Here is a 5,374-nt window from a genome sequence, read left to right on the forward strand (position 1 = left end):
GAGGAAGGATAAATGCTTTAAATTTTGAAAGTCATTTAAAATCCATGTACACAATTATAAACAACATAATATGGTTGATTAAATTTATTGTCTAAAACTTACATAAGAAATAAACTTGCAATGTACAGACTATGATTCAAGTTCTTTTTAAAAGAAAAAACAAACAAGGCCAAAAGTTCACTTGGGTAGTGGATTGGTTGTCTTCTTCATCTATACTACTCTATCATTAGCAATCAAACAAGGGCGTTTGGGGGGAGGATCTTAAACAACTGAAGGCACAAAAACTACTTGATCATAGTCTAGAAACCCTCAGCAACATCCAAGCTTGTTTCTCTCTTGGCTTCAATGGTACTTGTTTCTGCTTTCTCCTTCTTCTTTCTGAATATGTCACTATGGATTGTTTGAGAACACTCATGGAATCTCAAAGAGACTTTTCACCCTTTGTCATATTGTCGTTTCCAACCACATAGGACTTCTCCATCTCTTTACTTTCACCACATGTCCTTTCTAAGTTTGGTGTATATATAACTTTTACCTAATCCTCTATTTCAGCATCTTCCATGACTAAAAAGTTCTAGATGCTGGACTGCAGGATCCAACTCCCAGCAACCAGTGGGAGCATTTGGTGCTTCTTTTCCAGTGAGCAAATATGAAGGGATTTGAAGAAAGAAGAGAAACATCTATCCCTTGGAATATGAAAATACCTAGGGTCCAAATGCTGACTGAATACCGATGTGAAGACAACTGCTTTGACTAATGGATCAATTGTGACACCTTATTTCTAAGTGTAGTCGCCAAGCACTTCCACCATATCAAAGTTGTATATCATATTATTCGGAGTTAGCACATTCCATTTAGGAGACCAATGCCTGTACAGAGCCCAAATATCCTCCTTTCTAGGGAATATTTGGATAACACCGCCAGCCCCTTTCACTCAGTTGACCTTGTGGGAAAATGAATTGAGCATCTTATTGATTTCTTGCTTGCCTATCCTGAATCTACATTGGTTTTGAGAATGCTAGAACCAACCCAATTAATTGGGGCCGAGTTTGGAGTCATTTTTGGAGTTCAACCAACTAAATTGTAGTTTAAATAGATTTTTAGATATCATATGGTTAATAAAAGAATAATAGCGCGGCATACCATCATCAGCATAATAGGCAGCCAAGAGTTGATTCTCATCAAAAGAGTTTTCCGTTCCTTCCTCATCAAGATTATGGAAGACAGATTCAGGAATAGTCATTAATTTACCTTCTAGTTCTAAATCAAAAGGAGCACTAAAGGTAGGTCACGTTTTCTGCTCGCGTAATAGTTTGGAACCCACCACAGCATTATGAGTAGTTTTATCCCATTCTCAGATTATTTTTGATAATTTCAGGAGCAATTTTCTTCTTCTTTTCTACTTCTATTTCCTTCTTAGATGAAGTTTGAGAAGTAGTAGTTGTGCTCCATTCTTTAAGCTTCTTGGTGATCTCAATCCTAGCCTTATTCGCCACAATGGTAGCGCTCTCTGCAGTCAATTCATTAAGCTATGCATTCCTTTTTATTAATCAGCTTTTGAACAGAAAGACATATATAGATATATAGAGCTAACTCTTAATCTTTGAAGGCATCTGATCAATATTTAAACATCATCTTTACTTTGGTTCGTTCTTGACTCCAACCCTTTTCTATAACCTTATAGTTCTTAACATGCACTGACTCCTTTTTATGTATTTTGCAGACATAAGTTTGATATTTAATCCCATTCCTTCTCTCCAGACAGAAAACAAGAAAAAAAAATTGACTCAAAAGAAATAGTGAACCAACAGATATCAAGTAGTCCTAGAGTATCACTCACACTTGAGATCACTTTTATGCCATGAATTGTGCGAGAAATGTAGTCATTTACTGTTTTGGCCGATTCCATAGAAAGCTTTGCAGCAGGCGAGCTGTTCACAAATACGTGAAACCCAATAGTCACCAATGATCCATCACTGTTAAAGCCATTATCTTTCTTCCCAAAAAATCAATGATGTTATTAGCATCAGAAAAATCTCAAAAATAATCAATGCTGTTAATAACTACATTTATTTTTTAGGAAGAAATATAATGGCTTTAACTGTAGTGGATCGCTGTTGACTATCGGGTTTCAAGCATTTGTGAACAGATAGCCTATTGCTGAGCCTTCTATAGAATCAGTCAAAATAGTAAATGACCACATTCGTCGTACAATTCATTGTATAAAAAGTGCTCTCAAGTGTAAGGGATACTCTAGTACTAATTGATATCTGTTGGTTCACTACTTTTGAGTCCACTTTTTTTCCCTAGTTTTGGGTCGTGAAAGAGGAGAAATGGGACTAAATATCAAACTTATGTCCTCAAAACACATAGAAAAATCAATGTATGTTGAGAACTATGTATAAGGTTATAAAAAAGGGTTAGAGTCAAGAACAAACCAACGTGAAGGTGATGGTTTGATATTGATCAGACGCCTCTAAAGTTTAAGAGTTAACTCTCTATATCTATAATATCTTTCTGTTCAAAAACTGATAGCTTAGTGAATTGGATGCAGAAAAGGCAACCATTGTGGCGAATAAGGCAAGGATTTAGATCACCAAGAAGCTTAAAGAATGGAGCACAACTACTACTTCTCAAAGTTCATCTTTGAAGGAAAATAATTGGAAAGAAAGAAGCAAATTGCTCCTAAAGTTATCAAAAATAATTTGAGAAGTGATAAAACTGCTCTTGATGTTGTGGTGGGTTCCAAAATATTACACGAGCAGAAAACGTGGCCTGTCTTTAGTGCTCCTTTTGATTTTGAACCAGAAGCTAAATCGATGACTATTCTTGATCCCGACTTCCATAATTTTGACAAGGATAGAACAGAAAAATATTGAGATGAGAATCAAGTCTGGGCTGCTTATGATGCTATTGATTGCATGGCACACTATTATGCTCTGATTCACAATATGATATCTAAAATTCCATTTAAACTGCAATTCAGCTGGTTGAACTCTATAAATAACTCCGAACTTATCCCAATTAATTGGTTTGGTTCTGGCTTCCTCAAGAATAGTTGAGATTTCAGGATAGCCAAGCAAGAAATTAATAAGATACTCAATTCTTTTTCCCCCTAGGTCAAGTAGTGAAAGGAGCTGGAGGTGTTATCCAAATAGTTCCATAAAGGGGGATGTTTGGGCTCTGTACAGACATTGGTCTCCTAAATGGAATGCGCTAACTCCGAATAATGTGATATACACCTTTGATATGGTGGAAGTTCTTGGCGACTACACTGAGAAGGAAGGTGTCATAGTGGATCCATTAGTCAAATTAATTGGCTTCACGTCGATATTCCGTCAGCATTTAGACCCTAGGTATTTAATATTCCAAGGGAAGAGATATTTTACTTCTCTCTTCAGATCCCTTCATATTTTCTCAATGGTCAAGAAGCACCAAATGCTCCCACTGGTTGCTGAGAGTTGGATCCTGCATCCTTGCTTTTAGAACTTCTTAGAATCATGGCAGATGCTGAAATTGAGGCACAGGGAAAGGTTGTAGATACTTCAAACTTAAAAAGGACATGTGGTGAAAGCAAAGAGATGGAGAATTCGTATGTTATTGGAAACAACAATGTGACAAAGGGCGAAGAGACTCATCGAGATTCCATGAATGTTGTCAAACAACCCATAGTGACATATTCAAGAAAGAAGAAGGATAAAGCAGAAGAAACTACCATTGAAGCCAAGAGAGAAACAAACTCGATTGCTGCCAAGGGCTTCTAGACTATGATTAAGTAATTTTGGTGCCTTCAGTAGTTTTGTCTCCTCCCTAAACTCCCTTGTGTGATTGCTAATGATAGAGTAGTGTAGATGAATAAGACACTCAATCCAGCATCCAAGTGAAATTTTGGCCATGTTTGTTTTCCCTTCTATAGACCAAGAAAGAGTTGTGCTGTTAATTAGAACTAGAATCAGCTATACCGTTAAGTAGAACTTGAATCATACTCTGTATATTGAAAGTTTTCTTTCTTAATTAAGTGTTGGACGGAAAATTTAATCGACCATCTTATGTTGCTTATAATTGTATATACATGGATTTCAAATGACTTTCAACATTTAAAGTATTAATTGTTTCTCCAGTTTTTCCAAATGACTTTCACCAAATGTTTCATTTCTTTTCTCTTTCTTCCTATTTTTCAACTTTAGCTCTTACTTTTCTTATTTCTGGTTCTTATATTGCTGCATTTGCATAGAGCTAGTACATAGTATAACGACCTCTGTATGATTCTTTTTTTCTCTTTCCTGTAAATCCATAAGTAGTGTAATTCATTAAATTTTGTTATTTGCTAATAGTTTATGCATTTGAAGTACTTGCATATGCACATATATTTGTAGAAATAGAGCTCACTGACCATTTTTGGCTTTGTTTTTTACGTGTGAATTTTATCATGGCTTTAGGACGAATGACATTCAAAGTTGGTATCACTGCATATCGTGGAAGAAATCCTTGTATAAGACATTTGAATATTTAATTCCTTTATTTAAAGGCTTGAATATTAAACTAAAGTGTCACTGCAACTCTATTAATTGAAGTAATGAGTTGGGAGTTATTTGCCATCGGCTTGGTTCTTTAATCGACCCAATTATTCTCCTTTCTTGAATCCCTAGCCATGAAGTACATTTAACACAAATTGAAGGTTTTTTTATAAACTTTTATCATTTTTTTCTTAATCTGCTTATAAAAGATATGTTTTGATTTTTGTTGTCCATGTTCTATTTTTTGGGTGCCACAGTAAATTATATGGTCCTATGGTTCTTTTTTTTAGAAGTCGAGATTTTGAACATTCTAGTTGGTCAACTAACTAGCAAAATTCAAAGTAAACAATGTTTGGTATTGAAACATCTTCCAAGTGGAATATGTATAGAATAGCAGAAGAAAAGTATAACATGGGGAGACCTTCTCTTAGACCAAGATTGTAACTAAGACTGAAAGATTCAACTAAAAAAGAGGAATCTATAAAGGGGAAAGAGAATTTCGATAGAGCACTTCTTTATGGAAGAAGAATCTTGAATTGCTTTCAATTTGAGCTGAATGAGTGTTGGGTTTATACAAATATACAAGACCGTCCCATATTTATACTTATCTATGGATGGTCCTATAGATACTATAAGATCTATGCTATTCAATGATTTTCTACAAATATCTAATTCTCTAGAACATCTACAAGAAAATTCTAGTAACTTTATCTTCTACTCTAGAATATCTAGATACTTTTATTGGATGCTTATCTTAGATACTACACTAGACTATTCTGAAACTTGACTAGACCAATCTATGATATTCCAGAAAATCACCTTTAACCCTTTCATACTCCCCCTTAAAGTAGTTTTTT

The 5,374-nt window shown here is 35.0% G+C and overlaps 2 pseudogenes; one reads left to right on the forward strand and one right to left on the reverse strand.

Moving 5' to 3' along the window:
• Nucleotides 1-299: 299 nt before the first annotated feature.
• On the reverse strand, nucleotides 300-2,219 carry LOC129883446 (uncharacterized; annotated as a pseudogene).
• A 178-nt stretch (nucleotides 2,220-2,397) lies between these two features.
• On the forward strand, nucleotides 2,398-3,764 carry LOC129883447 (uncharacterized; annotated as a pseudogene).
• The last annotated feature ends 1,610 nt before the right edge of the window (nucleotides 3,765-5,374 follow it).

The sequence above is a fragment of the Solanum dulcamara genome, chromosome 3, assembly GCF_947179165.1.
Source record: "Solanum dulcamara chromosome 3, daSolDulc1.2, whole genome shotgun sequence".
NCBI lineage: Eukaryota > Viridiplantae > Streptophyta > Magnoliopsida > Solanales > Solanaceae > Solanum > Solanum dulcamara.